Genomic DNA, 24606 nt, shown 5'->3' with positions numbered 1-24606 from the left:
TTGAGCTTGCTGCCTCCGAGGCTCATTAGCAGGAAGCTGGATTGGAAGCAGAGGCAGAGCTCCATCCCAGGCGCTTGGAAACAGAACACGGGCTTCCCAAGCAGTGGCTTAACCTGCTGTGCTGTAACGCCCACCCCAGGTGTCACTATTTTTCATTTTAGCCATTCTTACAGATGTGTAGTAACATCTCATTGAGGTGTTTTCTTTTTAGGATTTATTTATTTTACTTGAAAGTCAGAGTTACACAGAGAGAAGTAGAGGCGGGGGGTGGGGGGGGGAGAGAGAGAGAGAGAGAGGTCTTCCATCTGTTAGTTCACTCCCCAATTGGATGCAATGGCCGGAGCTGCTCCGATCTGAAGCCAGGAGCCAGGAGCTTCTTCCAGGTCTCCCACATGGGTGCCGGGTCCCAAGGGCTTGGGCCATCTTCTACTGCTTTCCCAGGCCATAGCAGAGAGCTGGATCGGAATTGGAGCAGCCGGGACTAGAACCGGCGCCCATATGGGATGGCGGCACTGCAGGCACAGTTTTACCCACTATGCCGCAGCGCTGGCCCCATCACTGTGGTTTTAATTTGCATTTCTCTAATAGTAATGGTGTTCTAGATCTCTCCTGTGATTAACTGCCATCCATGTGTGCTCTTTGGTTAAAGGTTTCTTCATGTTGTGGCTGGCATCCCATACGGGCACTGGTTTGCAAGTCTCTGCTGCTCCATTTCTGATCCAGCTCCCTGCTAATGTCCCTGAGAAAGCAGCAGAGGATGACCCAAGTGTTTGGGCCCTGCACCCACGAGGGAGACCTGGCTCCTGGCTTCAGTCTGGTCCAGCCCTGGCCGTTGTGGCCATTTGGGGGGTGAACCAGCAGAGAGAAGATTTCTCCCTCCCCCCCCCCTCTGTAATTCTGCCTTTTAAATAAATAAAGTAAATCTTAATATATATATATATATATATATATATATATTTCTTCATGTCTTTCTCCCTTGTTCCAACTGGATGACTTGCTTCTTTTTTTTTTTTTTTTTTTTTTTTGGACAGGCAGAGTGGACAGTGAGAGAGAGAGACAGAGAGAAAGGTCTTCCTTTGCCGTTGGTTCACCCTCCAATGGCCGCCGCGGTCGGCGCTGCGGCCGGCGCACCGCGCTGATCCGATGGCAGGAGCCAGGAGCCAGGTGCTTTTCCTGGTCTCCCATGGGGTGCAGGGCCCAAGCACCTGGGCCATCCTCCACTGCATTCCCTGGCCACAGCAGAGGGCTGGCCTGGAAGAGGGGCAACCGGGACAGAATCCGGCGCCCCGACCGGGACTAGAACCCGGTGTGCCGGCGCCGCTAGGCGGAGGATTAGCCTAGTGAGCCGCGGCGCCGGCCTGGATGACTTGCTTCTTTACATTGGAGAGCACCTTTTATGTTCTAGGTCCCAGTGCTTTGTCAGATATGTGATTTGCAAACGTTTTCTCTCAGTTTGTACTTTATCCTTTTATCTTATCAGGGACTTTTGTGAGTTTAAAAAATGTTTATGCAGTCTAATTTATGAGCTTTTCTCTTCATAGATTGTGCCTTTGTGTCCTGTCTAAAAATCGTTGGCTAACAGTAAGTCCCCAAGGATTTTTCCTTTGTTTTGTTTTGTTTTCTGAAAGTTTTGTAGCTTCCCATTTTACACTTAAGCCCGAGGTCTGTTTCGGGTTCATTTTTCAGACTTGGACTGGCGTCCATGTTTTCCGTTCATCCAGCGTCTCTCCAAGGCTATGTTTGATGCCCGACATTTCCCTTCTGACTGCTTTAGCTGAGCCTCAGATATTTCAAGATGTGATTTTTTAAAAGATTTTATTTATTTACTGAGAGGCATAGCTACAGACAGAGAGGGAGAGACACAGAGAGAGAGGGGTCTTCCATCTGCTGGTTCACTCCCCAGATAGCTGCAATGGCCGGAGCTGAGCCGATCCAAAGCGAGGAGCCAGGAGCTTCTTCTGGGTCTCCCACATGGGTGCAGTGGCCCATAGCACCACCTCCTAAATAAACATTTTTGAAAACAGTAACACCACCAAATGTTGAGGAAGATGGGAAACACTGGCCCACTCACACACCACTTCTGGGAATGTCAGATGGAGTGCCCACTTTGCAAAACAGCTTGGCAAGTTCTTAAAAAACTGAACATGCAACTATTGCACAAGTTGGCGGTTGTACTCCTGGGCTATTGTCCCAGAGAAATGAAAACTTATGCTCCCACGAAAGCTGGATGGTTACAGCAGCTGTATTCATCATAGCCCTAAACAGGAACCCGCCCAGAGCTCCTTCGGCAGGTACGTGGTTAAGCAAACTGTGACGGGGCTGGTGCAGTGGCACAGAGGGTTGAACAGCGGCTGTTGACACGGGCATCCCATCCTGGGATTAGAGCCCTGGGGTTAGAATCCTAGGGTTAGAGTCCTGGGGTTAGAATCCTGGGGTTAGAGTCCTGGGTTAGAACCCTGGGATTAGATTCCTGGAGTTAGATTCCTGGGGTTAGAGTCCTGTGGTTAGAGCCCTGGGGTTAGAATCATAGGGTTAGAGACCTGGGTTAGAGCCCTGGGGTTAGAATCCTAGGGTTAGAGTCCTGGGTTAGAGCCCTGGGGTTAGAATCCTAGGGTTAGAGTCCTGGGTTAGAGCCCTGGGGTTCGATTCCTGGAGTTGGAGTCCTGGGGTTAGATTACTGGAGTTAGAATCCTAGAGTTAGAATCCTGGGTTAGAGCCCTGGGGTTAGATTCCTGGGGTCAGAGTCCTGGCCGCGCTGCTTCCCATCCAGCTCCCTGTGCTCGCACCTGGGAAGGTGGCAGAAGATACTCACGTGCTCAGACCTGTGCCAGCCATGTGGGAGACCAGGGTGCAGCTCCTGCCTTCAGCCTGGCTCAGCCCCGACAGCTGCAGCCGTCTGGGGAGTGAACCAGTAGGTGGAAGAGCGCTCTCTCTCTCTCCCCTCTCTCTCTTCCTCCCTCCTTGGTTGCTCTGCCTGTCAAAGAGATAATAAGTAAATCTTTATGAAAGAGTTTAAAAAACTGATGCATCCATCACACAGAACAGGACTCAGTCGTCAACATGAGCAGGATACTGATGTTCCCAGCAGCCTGCATGAATCTCCAGAGGATTACGCCTGGTGGGACAAAGTCTCCAACGGTGATGCATCATACAATCCCACTTATATGGCATTCTTGAAAGAAGCGGCATGTTAGCAGCCTGCAGGGCCAAGGAAGGGCAGGGCAGGAGGGAGGGGTGCGTGGCTATCCAAGGACAGAGGTGCTGATGGCGTGCTCTGGACCCTGACTTTGTCCCTGGGCCTTTCCTGGGGGTGCAGCTGACCCACAGCTGTGCCGGATGCTAGCACCAGGCGAGACCCCGTAACGAGCACACGAGAGTATTCCGGCAATTGCACCACGGAGACGACCTCCAACGAAAGGCTGAGCTGGAAATGGCTGGTTACAGGAGGTGCATCCTGAACTCATCCCAGCATCAGCTTTCAGTCCCCACCAGAGCCGGCACAGCGGGCATTGCTGTCACCCAGTCCGCACGGCTCTCCCGGGTCACAGCTAGCGGTGCTGGACCTGGGATTCCGACCCCAGAAGTCCATCGCACAGCCTTGTTCAGCCTCCACTTCAGCCTGGCCTGTGCCCCTCCCTGCGGCTTTGCCTTGTCTACTGTTTTTCTTTATTTCAGATTATCTAGCAGGACTTGCTGGTTTCTAAGGGGTAAAATGTAACTTTTCAGCACATGTATGCAGATTGAACCTCCACACTGGGCTCCTAGCCTCTCCTCTTTTTTTTTTTTTTCTTTTTTCTGCCAGGCAGAGTTAGACAGTGAGAGAGAGAGAGAGACAGAGAGAAAGGTCTTCCTTTTCCGTTGGTTCACCCCCCAAATGGCCACTACGGCTGGCACACTGCGCCGATCCAAAGCCAGGAGCCAGGTGCTTCCTCCTGGTCTCCCATGCGGGTACAGGGCCCAAGCACTTGGGCCATCCTCCACTGCACTCCCGGCCACAGCAGAGAGCTGGACCGGAAGAGGAGCAACAGGGACAGAATCCGGTGCCCCGACCAGGACTAGAACCCAGGGTGCTGGCGCCGCAGGCAAAGGGTTAGCCTAGTGAGCCGCAGCGCCGGCCCAGCCTCTCCTCTTCCTGCATTTTCTCCGTGTTTGCAGCCTGCCAGCTCCTCTCTCCCAGTTCTTTATAAACGATTGCACATCATCACTAGCCACAGTCGCCCCCACTCTCTCTCCCTGAAAGTCCCTGTCCCTCGGCCTGTCCAGCTGTGACACTTCACCCCTGTCACCGGCCTGCCCCGCCTTCTGTGTGCTGCTATTTAAAGCTCTTACACACACCGACACACACCCCGACGGGCGACAGTCTCGAGCCGTGCACCTCCTCAGCTCTCCTGGTCTCTTGGTCTGGAAAATCCGGACCCATCAGGCCCCTGTGCTGGCCGCAGGGCCACCCCGCCTCAGCCTGGGCACACAGTGCAGATTTAGTGCTCTCTGTTGACTGGCCGCTCTCGCTGCGTATTCCGCACACATTTCCTCCACTCACGCATCTCACAAAGGTAACGGCCACACAGTTCTGCTGTGCCAGTATGCTTTGCTCCCTACTGACGGACAGGCAGACTCCGCCCAGTTTTTCCCACCACACCCCAAGCTCCGATGGAGGCCGCCTCACTTGCACTTTGCTGAACTTCTCTTTGGTTTCCCTCAGGGTAAATTCCTAGGCAGGCAGAGGCGGGGCACACATCAGTAGCAGTGTCTACACCGTCTCAGCCCCAGCAGGAAAGCTGAGTGTCTGGTCTTCGCCTCTGGCCCTGCCGCCCTCGCCTGTCCCGATTCCCAGGCCAGGTGCTGGGCTGTCTCAGTGGGAGGGAGCAGGACTCCCAGGCCCCAGCCGCTGTGGGAGGGGAGCGATGCCTACAGCGTGGCCCCCCTGGGATCCCACACTCCCACCCCGAACGCTGGGATCCTGGGCCCGGTCCTGAGAGTGAGACAGCTTTCCAGGTGGCTCCAGACGCTCAGGGCTGCCCCGAAGGCTGCAGGTCTCAGGCCTCTGGCCACCTGGGCCTTCTCTGCAGGCCACTATGTCTCCACCACTCTCAGAGTCCAGCCCAGAAGCCAAGCACCCCATTTGGCCTGTCCCCAAGCCCATGACTCGATGCCAGTGTTTCTTTTAAATCGAGTTGAAGTTACATAAAATCAAGCACGTCAACAATTTCAGGCACATGGTTGCATTCAGAGTTGTGCAGCCAGCATGCATTCCTGGTCCTGAAGCCTTTTCGCCTCCCCCAAAGGACCCCCTCCAGTGACACCCTTGACACCCACCCACAGGCCCTGCTAATCTCCTGGGCGCTTTCTGTGACGTGGGTCTGCCTGTCTGGAACATTCACAGTGATGATGTCACACTGCACGTGGCCTTTTGTGGCTGCTGCCTTCCCTCAGCACCGCCCCCCCCCCCCCCCCCCGCCGGCTCCTCTCTGAGCGCTCGGCTCAGGCCCCTGTCCACCCGGGCACCTGCGGCCACTGACAGGCTAGAGGCCTTGGCCCGTGGGAAGAGGCGGGAGGGGTTCCTGCTATTCAGAACCAATAGCTATCAGACAGCCCACAGCGTGCGGCCCAGCAGGACACGTGTCCCTGGTGATGGAGGAGAGGCAGTGACAGCCCGTTGCCCGAGAAACTGAGAGCCGCCAGAGCCGCCTGTGTCTGAGGCCGGGCCCAGCCTCTGCCTGTGACCTTGAGCCAAGTGGCTGCCTTCATCTGGGCACGGCTGGGGTGCAGAGGGGACGTGTTCTTGCCGCGAGGAGCAGCCCACAGGGCTGGGTTGGGACCAGGAGGACCCTGGGCCGTGGCAGCAGCATCCCCGTGCCAGCTGCCCTCCATGGAAGAGATGCCGGGAAGGAAGCAGGCCAGCTGCCAGGCTGAACTGCTGGTATGCCGGGCACTGCCAGCCCCTGGCTCAGGCTCCGTTACCCAGGCCTGATCCGGAAGCTGGGATTGGCCTCCGGACACCTGCGTCAGGCAGCCGGAGCCAGCCCACTCAGCCGCCTGCAAGGACAGGGCTTGGGTGACCTCCCCTCCATGGGCAGGAATCTCCCCCTGCTGCTCAGCCGGGCTGGGCTTGCACCGCGAGGCAGGGTGTCCAACCCACCCCCAGCTCCAGGGCGCGGCCCAGCCAGGTCCCGCAGGGCCTCCCTGTGAGTAGGGAGTGACACTGGGAGACGGGCAGGGGAAAACAACGAAGGCCATCCCCATTCTAGCAGGTGCCAGGCAGGCAGCCGCAGGGATGTGCAGAGTGGCAGCCTGGTGTCCGGCTGTCCCAGCTCCAACGTGAAGATGATTGACAGGAGCAAGGACGCTCCTGCCAGGAGCTCGCTCAAACCCTTTCTGACAAGAGCCCCAGAGCAGGATGCCCAGGACAGGGGCAGAAAGGACAGGTGCCAGGCAGAGGCGAGACCGGGGGTCTTGCTCTGAAGTGTGGTTTTCCAGAAACCAGGTGGGGCAGGAGCCTGTGCGTGGAGACTCGACCGGTGCTTGGGTGACGCCGGATGGCAGACCTCCATTCCCTGGGGCTGGCCGGATCACAGACTTGGCTGGCGTGGCTGTGGCTTCCGTGGGCATCGGTGGGGCTGTGTACCAGAAGGCTCCCGCTCTCTCGCTGCACGTGTGGGTGTCGTGCATCCTACTTTCTACCCAGCAGGCCGTGTTAGCCAGCACGGCAGGGCTCTGTGCCTTTAGAACCAGGGTGGCAGCGTGTGTCTGTCATCCGTGGGCCAGCGTGCAGGGCAGGGGAAGCAGCAGGCCGGGTGGCCACGTGGTCCCCAGGAGGACGCCAGGATCAGGGTTTCCGTGGACTTCACGACTCCGCTATCACCGTGAGCAACACGACCCCGTCACCTCGCGAGCAGTGTCCCCCTGCGGCTCACACCTTTGCATCAGCCGCCTGCCCTGCACAGGCCCTCGAACGACGTGGCGGCTGTCACCATGTCTCAGGACACCCGGCCTGTTGGTCCTGAGAGGTTCTGATTCCTTACCTGGAAGGAGACGCAGACCCAGCACCTGCCCCACGGGATTTCAGGGAAGACCACGGTGGGCGGTTATGGCGGGGAGATCGGGCTACCTGCAGAGAAGTGGGATCTGGTTAGCAGCACACACTTCCTCAGCCATGGCGCGGCCGACAGCAACGGCGCCAACCTGCAGAGTCGCAAGGGCAGTGTTCGGAACTCACATGTCGGCTGCCAGAGCAGACAGACGGGCGAGGAGCAGCGGTGAGAGCGCGCTGTCCGTGGGAGCGGCAGAGGTCAGAGCCCAGAAGCCCTAGTCCCCAGCACCGGGAAGCCCTGCCCAGCATCATGGCGACCTCGCTCCCTGCCACGTGAGGATGGATTTCCCGACAAGCAAGCCTGGGGACTTCATCTCCTCCTTCTTTTTGGCTGAGGACTCCGATGAAGCCAAGGGCACCGGAAGGAATACAAGAGCGAGCGAGCCGAGTTGCATCCCCCACCCCGAGCGCAGTAGGGGAGGGGGCTCTAGTCTGAGCCGTGAAAGCAGCCATCAGACAGGACCACCATCTTCTGTGGAGGGTGAGGAAAGGGGTTCTTGCCATCAGTGTGGAAATAAAGGCAATTAGCAATACCAGGATGAAGAACTGCAGAAGAGTGGTGTGGGTCTGTGTGATTCATCGTGGCATGACTTTGAGCAACCAACAGAGTATAAAAAGTATATTTGTGGGCCAGTGCCGTGGCTCACTTGGTTAATCCTCTGCCTGAGGTGCCGGCATCCCATATGGGCGCTAGTTCTAGTCCAGGTTGCACCTCTTCCAGTCCAGCTCTCTGCTGTGGCCCGGGAGGGCAGTGGAAGATGGCCCAAGCCCTTGGGTCCCGCACCCACATGGGAGACCAGGAGGAGGCATCTGGATCCTGGCTTCGGATCGGCATAGCTCTGGCCGTAGCGGCCATTTTGGGGGTGAACCAATGGAAGGAAGACATTTCTCTCTCTCTCACTCTCTAACTCTATCTGTCAAATAAATTAAAAAAAAGTATATTTGTTTTTATGAACTATCTTTTAAAAAATTGTATTTGTCATTTTTATTTGAGAAGCAGAGCAAGAGAGAGAGAGAGAGAGAGAGATCTTCCATTCACTGACTCACTCCCCAAGTGCCTGCACCAGCCAGGGCTGGGCCAGTGTGAAGCCAGGAGCCGGGAACTCCATCCAGGTCCCCCAGCCACTGGATCCATCACCAATGCCTTCCAAGGTGCACATTAGCAGGAAGTTGGATGGGAGGCAGAGGCAGGACTGGGAGCCAGGCACTCAGATAAGGGATGTGGGCACCCCAGACAGCAGCCTAACCTTACACTGCGCCACAGCACCCATGTCTACTTTGTTTTATAATGGACAAAAGTTGTAACACATATCAATACAGTATGATATTGTAAAATACATATGCATTGGGCTGGAGATGTGGTGTGGTGGGTGAAGCCGCCACCTGCAGTGCCGGCATCCCATATGGGCACTGGTTTGAGTTCTGGCTCTGGTCCACTTCCGATCCAGCTCTCTGCTGTGGCCTGGAAAGGTAGTGGAGGATGGTCCAAGTCCTTGGCCCCTGCATCCGTGTGGGAGACCCAGAGGAAGCTCCTGGCTCCTGGTTTTGAATCAGCGCAGCTCTGGCCGTTGCAGCCAATTGGGGAGTGAACCAGCGGATGGAAGACCTCTCTCTCTCTCTCTCTCTCTCTCTCTCTCTCTCTCCTTCTCTCTCTGTGTAACTCTTTCAAATAAATAAATAAATCTTTTTTAAAAATACGTATGCATTGTAGAATGGCTAAATTAAGCTAATGCATGTATAACATTATGTATACTTATTTATGGGATGAGAACACTTGAACTCTACAGTCAACAGTTTTTAAGTATAAAATATGTTGTTATTAACTATCTAATACAAGAGATCTCTGCAGTTTATCCCTCTTGTCTAAATGAAATTTTATGTCCTTGGAGCAACATCTCTCCAACAGGAAGCTGGGTCAGACATGGACGTGGGACTCAGCGTGACCTCTGGGCCACAACACCTGTCCGCACAGTGTCTCAGTGCTGGCTTGCTCAGTGGCTCCTGGAGGACCCCCGCCAGCAGCCGGGCTGAACAAGATGCTTCTACTCCATTCTCGCCACAGAAAGGAGTACTAAACACGGTCCCTGACCTACGTGGCTCAACTTAGGGTTTTGTCTTTTTTTTTTTTTTAACTTTACACAAAGGGGAGACCGATGCAGTAGGAACTGTGCTTTGCGTTCTGAACCTTGAACTTTTGGGGACCAGGGCTGTCGGGGTGCATCACCCTTTGGCAGTGCCGGGCAGCTGCCCGCTAGCCTCCTGACCATGGAGAGAAACGGCTAGGGCTCTGCAGTAGGCTGTGCCGTCAGCGTGTTTTAGAAACTGTGTTTGTGGCCAGCGCCGTGGCTCACTAGGCTAATCCTCCGCCTTGCAGCGCCAGCACACCGGGTTCTAGTCCCGGACAGGGCGCCGGATTCATTCCCGGTTGCCCCTCTTCCAGGCCAGCTCTCTGTTGTGGCCCGGGAAGGCAGTGGAGGATGGCCCAAGTGCTTGGGCCCTGCACCCCATGGGAGACCAGGAGAAGCACCTGGCTCCTGCCTTCGGATCAGCCATTGGAGGGTGAACCAACGGCAAAGGAAGACCTTTCTCTCTGTCTCTCTCTCACTGTCCACTCTGCCTGTCAAAACAAAACAAAACAAAACTGTGTTTGCGCTTTCACCTCCCAGAGTATCTACAAAACACCCATCTCTGTGCGTGATGAGAGTCATCATTTTATTATGAGCCCGGGTTTGTCTTGGATGATTTGCCCAGCGGCTGACTAACCCAGCTGCTCTCAGTGTACTTCAGGTCGGCCGGGTGGGGTGTGATGTGCACTGGGTGTCAAAGGTGTTTTTGACTTGCAAGGGACTTGCCCACAGGCAACCCCGCGGGAAGCACCTGCATCAAATCCTGATTCACGTTTAGTGGCTTTAGAGTCCCAGGCTCAACACGGCAGCAGTTACGGGGAGGCCGGTGTCGGTGTCGATGCGGTGCCTCCTCCGGCGTTTGTGACGGTGCCCCCGCCCCGGGTTGGCTTTCTCTGTGGTTCTATCACCGCCTGATACAACGGATATTTTCACTTCCTGATTTCGTTTGCTTTCTGCCTCCTCTGAACTGGAAAGTGGGCTTGGCCAGGCGGGGAGCAGCGGTCTGTTTCCAGCACTGCCCACAGGTCCTGTGCAGAGCAGGTGCACACGCTCTTTGTGGCTTAAATGACAGGGGAGCGATGTAAGCGCCGGAGCGTTGTGACAGGCCTGGCACGGGAGGGCTGGCTCGGCACAGTGGAGCCTGCTTCCTCGCCCAGCACACAAGGGCAGCACGAGGCTGTGGCTGTGCCCACAGCTGGCCAGATGGCAGAGGGGGCCGCCGCACAGGACTCCGAGTTATTAATGAGAAAATGGAGGGCTAGAAACATAGAACAGAATTAGGAGGCTAATAGAGGAAGTGGAAATGCCTTAAACGTCTCTTTCATGCCAGGACATCAAATAGAAATTGTCTAAAATTGACCAACGCAGACACAGAAATAAAAGCACTTTATTCAGAGTTACGATGGCCACGGCGAGACCTGAAAACATAAACTGTGAAGACGGCCGTCTCCCAAGAGCGGGGCCACGGCGGGAAACTTACCTTTCTCATTTCTGTCAGTCTCCACTGCTTTAATATTTTTACTTTGTGTGTTTATTACTTTTATAATTTTAAAAAATGTGGGGAAAAAGCCATGTACACAGACTTCAATATCCTTGTTTCCTGTAAAAATGTCTTCACTTATTTATGATTTAGTTTTATGCCAGCGGGCCGATGTGGAAAACGCCATCAGCCCGCTGTGTGTGTGCTGGGCGAAGGCGGCAATAAAAGCCGTCCATGTCCATTATGTCACCTGATGTCCCTTAGATGAGGATTCATGCCGCCGACTTCCAGAATTTCACACCTGGAGAAAGTCCGTCTCCACCTGGGAGAAATCCACCCCAGACGTGGAGGCCACAGGGCTGCGTGCATACCGGGAAAAACTTACTGAAGTTCACGAGAATTCCTAAATACCCCAGTGGGAAAAAAAGAGAGAGGGAGAGAGAGAGAGGACAAAAGTCTGTCACCAATCAGAAACATCAGGGAGCAATCAGCCAACATTTTTACTTCTGGCAAAATCGAGGTGGGGGGGGAGGAGAGCTGATGACAGGGGTGTTGGGAGGGGCCGCCTTCAGCGGATCAAAGCCTAGCAAACAAGAGTCCCCCAGTGAGGAATTCAGGCTGGACGCGTGGGCTGGACCGCGGGTGTCTGCGCTGCCCGACCCCCAGGCTGCTCCGCACAGGGCTTTTCAAACAACAATAGTCCAAGCGCTGGAAGCAACCTGTTCGCCTGCAGTAATTTGCCGGGCGGATGTCACAGAGCGCCCCGCACTGGGGGACGCACACAACAAAACCCAGGCCCGCCCGGTTCTGGGAGCCTGGAGGCCGAGCTGGGGGCCCAGCAGGGTTGGTGCCTTTGAGGCTGTGAGGGGAATCTGTCCAGTTCTCCTGGGGGTCGCTGGCCACCTTGGAGCCTCTGGCCTTGCAGATCTCTGCCTTCACTGCGCGCTGCCCGCTGGCTGTGGCTGGCTGTGAACCTGTCCCCTGCTCAGAGAAGGGACCCAGCCGCCCTGAGCTGTGACCTAGCGACCTCTTCCTAACCAGGTCATCGGCAGAGACCCTGCTTCCGGAGAAGGTCACGGCCACAGACCCTGGGCTGGGGGGCTTCCACAGCTCTTTCCAGTCTCAGTTCAGCCGGCACGGTCATCCAGAGGGATCCGTGTCATCCAGGCCACAGCCACTACAGCGGCCTTAGAAAGTCCCATTCTGTCACACAGGATCGGACCGCCTTTGTTAGGATGGCGGCAGGCCCAGCGGTGGCCGCTCGCTGCATGCGTGACAGGTCCACGTGCAGTTCTCATTCACACATTTAACACGCGTTTATGGAACACCTGCTTGATATCAAGACAGGAGAGGGAGCTCCACGCGGGTCTCACGGCAGAAGGCGACACACTGCCCGAGAGCTGTGGCAGGAAAGGCAGAACGAAGGTGTCCTGGCTGCGTCCGACAGAAGCCACTGAGGGAGCAGGTCCCAGGCTGCCGCCGCGGCCCGGGGGTCCCAGCCGGGGAACTCTGGGCGTGGGAATGGCTGAGTCTCTTTGGCCTGGCCCTGTGAGGGTAGCCTGCCACACCGGGCGGGGCCTGTTTCATCAGGAGGTGACCCCACAGCCTGGGGACATCGCTTGAAGCCTGGTTGGGAGGAACAAAGGAGCCACCAGAGGGGACATCAGCTCAGGAGTGCAAACCCTCAGCCAGAGGGGCCAGGCAGGGTCAGACAGTGATCAGGACACACGGGGGCGGGGGGGGGGACTGGGAGGTGGAGCCCAGGCAGTGCCAGGTCATGGGGGAGGGGCAGAGGTACAGAGGGCCACCTCCCGTGAGATCCCAGGAAAACCAGGCACAGCTTCCACATGAGTGATTTCATCACCACCGACTTCCAGGGCAGGAAATCCCAGGCTAGGGCTGCTGAGGGCTCAGGGTGTGGGGTGTGGGGTGTGGGGTGTGGGGTGTGGGGTGGGGCTGGGGGTGACTGGTTGCCAAGGTGCTGACAATGTTCCAGACTTGGTGGTGACGACAGCTGCACATATCTGTGAATATACTGAAAACCACTGGATTCTGCGCTGCCGGTGGATGAGGGGGTGGAGTGTAGGCGTCTCTCAATAATGATGTTTAAAGAGAGAAATGGGGAGGGAGACGGGTTAGGCTCCCCCTGTGACTCCAGCACCCGCGTCTGAGAGCCGGTTCAAGCCCTGGCTGCTCTGTTCTGGTCCAGCTCCCTACTAACGTGCCGGGGGAACGGCCCCAAATGCTTGGTCTCCTGCCACCCACATGGGAGACCCAGACGGAGTTGCTGGCCTCAGCCTGGCCATCTGGAGAGTGACTCAGTGGATGGACAGTCTCTCTCTGTCTTGTCCTTTCTCTTTCTGTCACTCTGCCTTTCAAATACATAATTAAATCTTTAAGGAGAGAGAAAGAGTGTGTTAAGCGACTGCCTGTGGTGCCAGCATCCCATATGGGTGCCAGTTCGGGTCTTGGCTGCTCCTCTCCTCACCCAGTGCCCTGCTAGTGCGCCTGGGAAAGCAGCGGAAGACGGCCCAAGGGCTGGGACCCCCTCCGGCTGTTGAGACCATTTGGGCGGTGAGCCAGCAGGTAAAAGGTCTCTCGCTCTGTCTCTCCCTGTTTGCCTCTCTCTCCGTAACTCTACCTTTCCAATAAATAAATAAATCTTAGAAAAAGGAGGAGAGAGAAGCTGGGCACATTTGCACAGACACAGACGAGCCCTGCCACCGGCACCTGCTCCTGGCCGTGAGAGTGAGGCGGGGAGGGCAGAGCTTCGTGTCAGCTTCATACCGTCCACCCGTCTTATTTCTGTAGCGTGTGAGCTATGATCGCTCTTGCTAATGAAAGGCCCAGTAAGGATCTTCCAGGAGAAGCAAGGCCAAGGCCACAGATCCTCTCTCCTTGCAGCATCTGGGAAAACTGCTCTGATGGAAACAGAAGAGTGTTTTCCAGGGCTGGGGAGGGCTGGCTGATGGCGTCATAGTGGTGAGCAAACAGGAGGACTGAGCCCTGGCGACCTGCACAAGAGGGTGGCTCTGGTTAGCAGCAGCGCATCGTGTATCTCCAAATAGCTGCGAGAGAAGACTTTGAACGTTCTCATCCACAGCAAAGTGCTTAAGGTGACAGATAAGCCGATTGCCCTGTGTGACCGTTACAGACGGCACCCGTGCCGGGATCTCACACAGCCCACGAGGGTGTGCAGTCGTATTATCACACACTTTCCTTGTTTTTTAAAAAGATTTATTTATTTATTATTTTTATTTATTATTTTATTTATATGTTATTTATTTATTTATGTATTTGAAAGGCAGAGTTACAGAGAGAGAGGCAGAGGCAGAGAGAGAGAGAGAGAGAGAGAGAGGTCTTCCATCTGCTGGTTCACCCCCAATTGGCTGCAACAGCTAGAGCTGCGCTGATCCAAAGCCAGGAGCTTCTTCTGGGTCTCCCATGTGGGTGCAGGGGCCCAAGGACTTGGCCATCACCTACTGCTTTCCCAGGCCACAGCAGAGAGCAGGATCGGAAGTGGAGCAGCCAGGATTCGAACCAGCGCCCATATGGGATGCCAGCACGGCAAGCGGCGGCTTTTCCCGCTACGCCACAGCGCCGGCCCCTACAGACTTTTCCTAAAGCAGAAAAATAAAGAAGCGTCAGAAAGGCACACACCACGCTTCCCTCTGGCATTCTCCTCCTGCATCTCCTAGACGTGGGGGCCCGCGTGGGCCGGAGCGTAAGCAAGCAGTCTGCCACGCAGTAGCGAGCCCACCGTGGACGTCTGGACAAACCCAGGCCGGGCGTCCCCGTGAAGACGGCATGCCCTCTCGGGATGGCACTGCAGCACCGGCGGCAGAGCTGACCCAGGCTCCCCAGCGAGCACAGCCCCCGCGAGCCCCCACTGCCCGTCTGTCCAGGAAAGGACACTCAGAGGGATGGGGCACTAAGCACCCCTTCTCTGTCCTGGGGGGAGAGCCTGGTCCGCTGCTGGGCTCTGCAGGCGCGTGGGCGCGGGACGGGCCCCTGCTGTCCTTGCCGGGACTGGCGGCCTTGGCTTGGGTTTAGGCGAGATGAGCGCTGTCGGAGCCAAGACGAATGACACACTCGCGTATTCCACTTTTCCCACAACAGGCTTTCCATGCTGCCGCTCCTAGATGCTTCAGAAACCTGTGGAGCCTTGATTCCCGCCCTCAGCCTGATGTGGGCCTCCAGACTGCAGGACCGCCAGACCGGCAGAGGACAGGGCCAGTGCAGCAGGGCTGGTGCGCGTGGGAACTGCGATGGGTCTTCCCAGTGCAGCCCCGGGCTTCCTGGCTGAGATCCGCGTTCTGCTTTCTGAGTGGAGGGAAAAAACACCTGCCTGGCATAGTCGACCTAACTCCAGCCCAAAGCACAAGTGGGGGTGCTCAGGGGATGGAGGGGCTCTGCTCTGCTGAGGTCCCTCTGTGGGGAGCAACTCGGACTAGACTGTTACTGGAATTAAGACTTATTCTATACATCTGCTCTCCCACAATATGGCGCTGAGAAGGGAGTAACAACTTCTACGCAGCTGCCTCTCGCCAACTTGAGTGATGACCTGCAGGAGCTGATCCTGCTCCTGATTGGAGGAGAGCAGCGTACTCGGTGTGTGGGTAGCAGAGTTGGGATTGGTGGAAGAGGACTATAAAGGAGGAGAGAGACACTATGCACCAGGAACACCTGAGGAACACCTGTGCAGCCCCCGAGAGAGCCGGCTGGCGGTGTGCCGCTCCCCCGCGGAAGTGGGGAAAGTGGCAGGGGGAACCGCCCTTCCACGGAGGTGGAAGGGTCGGTAGCCAACCTGGGAAGAACCAGCAGCAAACCCGGGAAGGGCCGAGCAGACAAAAGAACAGCGCAGGGTCCTGTGTCGCTCCTCCACGAAGAGGGGGAGCAACACCCTCAAGCCCAGGGGAGGATGGGGGCTCTGGATGCAGAGCCCTCCCGGGCTGGGCCGTGGTGGCAGGGCCAGTTCCTGGGCAGGTGCATCGAGAGAGGGGGAAGGCAGTGGGGGCCTCTCTCTGGCATGGCCAGCACAGGCTACCAGGCTGCAGGATGGATCCTGCCCCCATGGAGACTCCAGCCCACAGCGGCCCTGAGCACACAGGGAGGAAGTTCATGACCAGAGAAATGTTGGTGCTTATGGGGCCGGTGCTGTGGTGCAGCTGGTTAAAGCCCTAGCCTGAAGTGCCGGCATCCCATATGGGCGCCGGTTCTAGTCCTGGCTGCTCCTCTTCTGATCCAGCTCTCTGCTAAGGCCTGGGAAAGCACTGGAGGATGGCCCAAGTTCTTGGGCCCCTGCACCCACATGGGAGACCCTGAAGAAGCTCCTGGCTCCTGGCTTAGGATCGGTACAGCTCTGGCCATTGCGGCCATCTGGGGAGTGAACCAGCGGATAGAAGACCTCTCTCTCTGTCTGTAACTCTGTCTTTCAAATAAAAAAAAAGAGAGAGAGAAAATAAATGTTGGTGCTTCTGGTCCCGCCTGCAGCATGCAGGGGCTCCGAGCCAGGTGTCACGTGATGGGCCGGGTGTCACGTGATGGGCCAGGTGTCATGTGATGAGCTGGTGACTTCGCTCCTGGCTGGGCGTGGAGGTGGCCCCCTGGGGGCTGACAAGGGTACCCAGGGCCAGCGGCTACACAGTGTCTGGTGTGGTCCCCGCTGCAGAGGTGAGGCAGAGCAGGCAGAGAAGGGGCCCCAGGGCTGTGTCCTCATCCGCTCCCTGGGGCCTGTGAACCTGCAAGTGGCCACGGCGCTGTCCAGCAGACGATGCGGTTAAGGCACAGATGTTGAGTGGAGGGACCGACCCTGGCCCCAGGGGCACCAAAGCCCCACAGTGCATCCTCCATTGACCCCACGGAGATGGGGCCTTGCGAAGATAGAGAAGGACACAGGGGACACAGCCACGGCCAGGACACAGGGGACACAGCCACAGCCAGGACACGATGGATGCAGCCACAAATCAGGACACAGCAGACGCAGCCACGGCCAGGACACGGGGGACACAGCCATGGCCAGGACACGGCAGATGCAGCCACAGCCAGGACATGGGGGACACAGCCACGGCCAGGACATGATGGACGCAGCCACAAGCCAGGACACAACGGAGGCCGGAGGAGGCCTGAGGCGCTCGGCCCCACCCACACCCAGGCTTCAGACCCATGAGAGGATAAACATCTGTTGTTTTGAAATCAGCGGAAACGTGCCAACTCTGTGGGCCACGTTCCACGGCCACAGGATGCAGGCCCAGAGGTGGTCTGAGCACTGAGCATTCTGGGACAGGCACAGGCCCCCAGCTCACAAGCACCCGTGCTGTGGCTGCATGGCTGGGAGTCAGGGAACCGGGATCCCCACACAGATCCCTGAACGCAGCCCTCCCGTCCACCCATCCACATCTCCACCGTCCACTGTCCACTATCCACCGTCCACCCCTTCACCCATCCACCCATCCACCGTCCACCTGTCCACCGTCCACCCATCCACCATCTACTGTCCACCCCTTCATCCATCCACTCATCTACCTGTCCACCATCCACCTGTCCACCATCCACCTGTCCACCGTCCACTGTCCACCCGTCTACCTGTCCACCATCCACCCGTCCACCATCCACCCATCCACCGTCCACCCATCTACCGTCCACTGTCCACACATCCACCATCTACTGCCCACCCCTTCACCCATCTACTCGTCTACCTGTCCACCATCCACCATCCACTGTCCACCCCTTCATCCATCCACATGTCTACTTGTCCACCATCCACTCGTCCACCATCCACTGTCCACCCATCTACCTGTCCACCATCCACCCGTCCATCTGTCCACTGTCCACCGTCCACCTGTCCACTGTCCACCCATCCACCATCTACTGTCCACCCCTTCATCCATCCACCCGTCTACCTGTCCACCATCCACCCATCCACTGTCCACTGTCCATCATCCACCCATCCACCGCCTCTGCTGCCACCTTCCTCCCCCCAGCCAACCGTCAACCCTGCCCGATGTCACGGGGATGCCTGGGGTCATCTGGGCTTTTCCACGCAGGCGTCATGGCAGCCCAGAGCTGCCAGGCCCTCCACGGGATGTGCACCAGCAGCCACGACTCCTCTGAAGAGGGAAGTGGGTGTGTCCACGAGAAGACTGGGACACAAGGGCTCACAGGGCCAGCTACTGAGCACTGAGCACTGACAACAGAGGACTGAGCACTGAGCACTCGGACTGAGCACTGAGCACTCGGACTGAGCACTGGGATGAGTGCTGAGCACTGGGACTGAGCACTGAGCACTGGGCACTGGAACTGAGCGCTGAGCACTGGGACTGAGTGCTGAGCACTGGGACTGAGCACTGAGCAAGGGGCACTGGGACTGAGCGCTGAGCACTGGGACTGAGCACTGGGACTGAGCCCTGAGCACTGGAACAGGGCACTGGGACTGAGCACTGGGACTGGGCACTGGGACTGAGCGCTGAGCACTGGGCACTGGGACTGAGCGCTGAGCACTGAGCACTGGGCACTGGGACTGAGCACTGAGCACTGGGACTGAGCACTGGGACTGAGCGCTGAGGGCTGGCCCTGTGAACAGAGCCAGGATCAGGGGCCACGCTGCCCGGGTAGGGGGTCACGGGGCAGTGACGAGTTCTGGATCTCTGGGGAGGGGCACTGCTGTGTGTGCCAAGCCTGTCTGACCATCCGTGTGGGCTAAATTAACAGGAGTGATGACAGGTCTTTAACACAGTCCTGGAAAAATGCAAACCGGGGGGCTGGCTGGCATCCCATATGGACGCCGGTTCAAGTCCCAGCTGCTCCTCTTCCAGTCCAGCTCTCTGCTGTGGCCTGGGAAAGCAGTGGAGGATGACCCAAGTCCTTGGGCCCCTGCACCCACGTGGGAGACCAGGAGAAGCACCTGGCTCCTGGCTTCGGATTGGCCAATCTCTGGCTGGTGCAGCCATTTCTGTCTTTCCCTCTCTGTCTGTAACTCTACCTCTCAAATAAATAAAGTCTTTATAAAATGCATATTGGGAAAAAACTGTGCATGGATTTCACTAAAAAAGTTTGTGCTAAAGTGAATTTATTTTTTAATTCTTTTTTGCACAGCCTATCCACTGGTTCACTCCCCAAATGTCCACAACAATAGGGCTGGGCCAGGCCCAGACCAGGAGCCAGGACCTCTGCCTGGGCCTCTCCTGTGGGTGGCAGGAAGGCGTCACACTCCCAGGGCGTGCACTTCCAGGGAGCTGGGTTCCGAAGTGGAGCCGGGATGCAGCCCGTGGCCAGGAGGCTGAGCGCTCACTTCAGCCGAGCACCGAGAGCTCAGAGTGACCAGCGGCCATCAGTGTGTGGAGAAGGGCCCTGATGCTACCTACGAGGTGGGCGGGTCTTGTGCCCCCCTCCCCCGCCCGGTGACAAATCCAGCTGTGCCACAGGGGCTGCAGCCTGCATTCCAGAAGCCGCATCACCGAGAATTTGTGTCAGAGAGAGTGGTTGGGAGGCTTCTCCTTCACACCATCCCACGCCCACGTGCGTTCCCAGCAGGGAGGGAAAGCCTGAGACAGCAGTTCACAGGGAGCCTCGCTCCTCTCAGGGGCTGCAGCTCTGCACAGCGGCCAGCTCGGTCGGGGGCCAGGGACCAGGGAGCCCCAGGCAGGGGGAGGCTGGTGGCCGCGGGGCTGCTCCGGTCCTGCTTCCCCCAGGCTCCACCCCCGAGCTCCCATCCCGCCATCCCGGATGTCTCTGGGGATGCAGAGGGCCTGCCAGGCAGCTGAGCAGTGGTCATGGCATCCCTCTGCCTCCTGTAGGAGCCACCGGTCGCCCTGTGCCTGGAGTCCACTCTGCGTCTCTCAAGCTTAACGAGGACAAGAGCAGCACGAGGACAAGAAGGCAGCAGGAAGCCGGGGCTGGGGGCGGGGGCTCCGCCTGTGCTGGGTGTGGGCGTGGGAGCCAGGTCAGGGTGGGAGACTTCAGCCACCTGTGCTGACTCGGCATCCATTTGAAACATCTACCCCTTACCCCTTCCTCTCTCTCTCTCTCTCCCTCTCTCTTTTACATAGAACCTGATGCATTTATTGTAACCCTAGGAAGCAAACTGAAGAAGTCTCAAAAGTAAAATAATGAGTAAGAACAGGATTAATAAAGAAACTGAAGTTCATGTTAGCACTTCGTGGCTGTTTAATCCTGAGTAGAGCAGTTAGTTTGAGGTCATTGAACTTGAAGTTTTGCTATTTCTTTTTTTTTTTATAATAAATAAATAAATAAAGATGTATTTATTTATTTGAAAGGCAGATTTACAGAGAGGCAGAGGCAGAGAGAGAGAGAGAGAGAGAGAGAGTCTTCAGTCTGCTGGTTCACTCCCCAAATGGCTGCGGAGCTGCACCGATCCAAAGCCAGGAGCTTCCTCCGGGTCTCCCACATGGGTGCAGGGGCCCAAGGACGTGGGCCATCTTCTACTGCTTTCCCAGGCCACAGCAGGGAGCTGGATCGAAGTGGAGCAGCCGGGACTCGAAGTGGTGCCCATATGGGATGGCGGCACTGCAGGTGGTGGCTTTACCCGCTATGCCACAGCATCGGCCCAGCTATTTCTTAAGGTATGTAACACACTGAGAAGACATTATTCAACTTTTCCTTTTGTGAAAGATTCCAAATAAATGTTGGCTAAATAAGCTTGCAGTTAGCAGTTACACATGCAGGGACATTTCACGTATTGATCTGTGCAAACAGTTTAAGTACTGAAGGGCGAAAGTGAACCTGAGGCAGAGCACGCACAGCGAGGGTCTCCTCCCCCAGCAGGGGCACAGCGAGGGTCTCCCCCAGCAGGGGGCACAGCGAGGGTCTCCTTCCCCAGCAGGGGGCACAGCGAGGGTCTCCTCCCCCAGCAGGGGGCACAGCAAGGGTCTCCCCCAGCAGGGGGCACAGCGAGGGTCTCCCCCAGCAGGGGGCACAGCGAGGGTCTCCGCCTGAGCAGAGAGAACAGTGAGGGTCTCCCCCCAAGAAGGGGGCACAGCCAGGGTCTCCTCCCCCAGCAGGGGGCACAGCAAGGGTCTCCCCCAGCAGGGGGCACAGCAAGGGTCTCCCCCAGCAGGGGGCACAGCGAGGGTCTGCCCCCAAGCAGAGAGAACAGCAAGGGTCTCCCCCCGAGCAGAGAGAACAGCGAGGGTCTCCCCCCAAGCAGGGGGCACAGCGAGTGTCGCTCCCCCTCCTCGTGGAGGAGCAACACAGGACCCTGCGCTGTTCTTTCGTCTGCTCGGCCCTCCCCGGGTTTGCTGCTGGTTCTTCCCGGGTTGGCTACTATCCCTTCCACCTCCGTGGAAGGGCAGTTCCCCCTGGCCACATTCCCCACTTCCGCAGGGGAGCGGCACACCGCCGGCCGGCTCTCTGGGGGCTGCACGGGTTCCCTTAGATGTTCCCCATAGATGTTCCTGGTGCATGCCGTCTCTCTCCTCCTTTATAGTCCTCCTCCGCCAATCCCAACTCGGCTGAGTACGCTGCTCTCCAATCAGGAGCAAGTCCTACAGTTAATTGGTTGAACTGGAGGCAGCTGTGCGGAAGCTGTTTACTTCTCTCCCAGCGCCATATTGTGGGAGAGCAGATGCATAGAATAAGTCCTAATTCGAGTAACTTAGTCTAGTCCGGATTGCTCCCCACAGATCCCCCTTTCTTTTTATTTTTTGGCGTTGATACGCGCCTGTCTTCGGTGTCCCGCAGCACACACTCTGCTGTACTTGCTAGAGTTGCCACAGGCTCTTACAAGTCCTATCAATCAGGAAAACCGAATCCGGGTCCTCTCTTCGCCATTGTGAGGAGGTTTTTAGGCGCTGATGCGTGCCTGTGTTCGGTGCCCTGCAGCGCATGCTCTGCTCTGCTAGAACTGCCTGCAGGTGTTTACAAAACCTATCAGGCAAACCGAATCCAAGCCTTCTCATTGCCTTTTTGTGGGGAGGCCTTACTGATGTTAATTCGTGCCTGTCTTCAGTGACCTGCGGCTAGCCGCCCAGGTGCTCATCGCCTCACTAATCGGGCAGACCGAATCCAAGCCTTCTAATTGGCATGTTGAGGGGAGGCCTTATTTTTCTCTATTTCTCTATCTCCGGGCATTCCTACCTCTCCCATTTCACTTCTATCTTCCAGCATTCCCATTTCTCTTTTACTTCACTTCCAAACTTCTGTTTCTCTTATCCCTGCGGCTTTCCGGCACCTCGCCCCGCCGGCGGGTTCCCGGCTCTGCGCCGCTTCAGCCCGCGCGCCTCTCTGCGCGGCTTCCCGGCTTTGCGCGGTCCGCGGTCTCCACGCTTAACCCTTTCGCGTCTGAACCACGGCCTACGCCAGCGTTCCCTATCTATTCACGCCCCGTGCTCTCTCTGCACGCGGCGGCTTCCGCGAGTAACACAGCGTAGCTTGCGTCTCCGCCACTAGGATTCAATCTAAGTTCCCCGGGCTAGCCTGGCGAATTCAACCCAGCGTACGTCTCCGCCCCACGATCTGGCTTCCCGTCCTTTGCTCCCCGGGCTAATCAGACGGATCCCAATCTGGCTTGCGTCTCAGCTTCTGGTTTTAACTTTTCGCCCCCTATTCCCGGGCTAACTTGAGAATCCCAAAGTGGCTTTCGTTTCCGCCTTGGCCTGCCCCCCGCGGCTTCAATTTCCCTAACATTTTTCTCTACCCGGTATGTTTCCCCAAGCTTTCCTCCAACGATATTCCTCCCTCATTTCTCCTGGCCTCTCCCCACAGTCCGCGTCCGAGTCTGTTTGTTCTAGCTTTCACTTTCGCTTTCGACCTTAGAGATTTCTCCCAGCTTCCCCCCGTAGTCCGTATCCGAATCTATGCCTAGGCTTTCAACAGCTTCCTCCGGCACCTTTTTCGTCCGGCTTTTCCCTAGGCTGTTTGCTAGTCTCTCCGATAATTTCCCTAGGCTCTTTGCTAGTTTCTCTCCCCGATATTTTCCCAGTTCTTCCCTCCTAGGTTTGCTATCCGTCCTAAGTTTCCTATCCGAGTCACGGCACCATTATGTCGCTCCCCCTCCTCGTGGAGGAGCAACACAGGACCCTGCGCTGTTCTTTCGTCTGCTCGGCCCTCCCCGGGTTTGCTGCTGGTTCTTCCCGGGTTGGCTACTATCCCTTCCACCTCCGTGGAAGGGCAGTTCCCCCTGGCCACATTCCCCACTTCCGCAGGGGAGCGGCACACCGCCGGCCGGCTCTCTGGGGGCTGCACGGGTTCCCTTAGATGTTCCCCATAGATGTTCCTGGTGCATGCCGTCTCTCTCCTCCTTTATAGTCCTCCTCCGCCAATCCCAACTCGGCTGAGTACGCTGCTCTCCAATCAGGAGCAAGTCCTACAGTTAATTGGTTGAACTGGAGGCAGCTGTGCGGAAGCTGTTTACTTCTCTCCCAGCGCCATATTGTGGGAGAGCAGATGCATAGAATAAGTCCTAATTCGAGTAACTTAGTCTAGTCCGGATTGCTCCCCACAAGCGAGGGTCTCCTCCCCCAGCAGGGGGCACAGCGAGGGTCTCCCCCAAGCAGAGGGCACAGCCAGGGTCTCCTCCCCCAGCAGGGGGCACAGAGAGGGTCTCCTCCTCTCCCACAGGGACTCTCTGGCCACCGATGACTTCATCCACGCTGCTTGACGGGTGGGCGACGTTCCTGACGCCCTGGCCCTGCCCTCAGGAGGGCTCGCTCACTGCCACACCAGCGAAGACCCCAGAACACACAGCTCGTATTCCTTGCCAGGAGTCCACCCTGGGGACCAGGCACAGCCGGGCCAGCGCAGCCCTCGTCCCTCCGGCGGTGCCCACCCTGGACGCTGCCCACACGGGGCGCTGCAGCACTCGTAGAAGCCGTTCGCGGGCGTGTTGAAGCTGCAGGAAGGGAGCGTGAGGATGTTCGCACGTGGGACGCGGCCCTGCGTGGAGTCAGCATCTCCCAGGCAGCTGCCCCCCTGGGCACATCAACACTTCTTTCAGCCGCGGATACTTCCGGTTGTGACCTGGCGGGGATCTGGTGCTCCTGGGGCAGGCGCTGCCCCTGCTCCACGACCAGCCCCTTCCCGCGCCGGCCCGGCCTGCTGCCCCCGCTCCCTCTCTCCTTTCTTTAATCTTTTACTTGGGGGGAGGGGGAGGTTGGGGGTTGGGCTGGGAGCCATGGCTGGTGTCTGAGAGATTCATCGAAGGCTTTCCTGGGGCAGTTTTGCAAAAAACAGAAGAGTAGAGAATTTAGGGACCGGATGTTTCTCGTAAAATACGGTAACGAAATCACCCCAAGTGCGAGCTATGGCTTTCGCACCACCTGGGAAGGCGCCCTAGCCCTCGGAAGAGTGTGTCTTTAGTTCTAAGATCTTCTAATACTTGCACCAGTTTTAACGGATTCTCCCCCACTGGGTTGAAGTCTTTCTCTGAATCATACTACGCGCTGTCCCGAGCATGATGGTGTGACAAACGGGGTCACGAGGCACATTTCCATTTTCCAAATGGGCCTTTCAGCTGGGGCTGCAGCCGCCCGGCACGGCCGTCAGCCTTCAGAGTGACTGGGCGGCAGGGCCGGGAGAGAGAGCGCCCCGTCCAGCTCACAGCGGCCTGCGGCCTGGGGTTCCTCCCCTCCACACACCAGCCTCACGGAGGCCGGGGGGCCTCACCAGGCACACAGGGTCTGCCCTGCTGGGGGCTGGGCCCTCGGCTGGCTTTGGCCTTCGCAGACAACAGTCAGGGCAGCCGGAGGTCCTGTGGGCAGGGGCTGGGGGCCCCAGATGCCGGGCCTGCAGCAGTCACCCGCGCCACGTGGGGTTGTTTCTGGATTGATTTTGCTGCCTGGCTATGCACACTCTTCCCCAGGACTTGCCCATAGTAACGCTGTCTAGTGGGGCTGCTGATGTCTCCCTTAAGAGATGTTAATATTCGAATAAATTGTTCTTAAGGTGCATCTGCT

General features: G+C 57.3%; 1 protein-coding gene across 1 annotated transcript in view; it reads right to left on the bottom strand.

Moving 5' to 3' along the window:
• The window catches only part of C15H10orf143 (chromosome 15 C10orf143 homolog), a 103539-nt gene that overhangs the window by 5866 nt on the left and 73067 nt on the right, over positions 1-24606 (bottom strand). The window contains exon 4 of the transcript XR_011382724.1: positions 2813-2974. The gene's annotated coding sequence lies outside the window, so the exon portion shown is untranslated. The remainder of the gene's footprint in view (positions 1-2812; positions 2975-24606) is intronic.

The sequence above is a fragment of the Oryctolagus cuniculus genome, chromosome 15 (genome assembly GCF_964237555.1).
Source record: "Oryctolagus cuniculus chromosome 15, mOryCun1.1, whole genome shotgun sequence".
Taxonomy (NCBI): domain Eukaryota; kingdom Metazoa; phylum Chordata; class Mammalia; order Lagomorpha; family Leporidae; genus Oryctolagus; species Oryctolagus cuniculus.
This window is presented reverse-complemented; position numbering and strand designations above follow the sequence as displayed.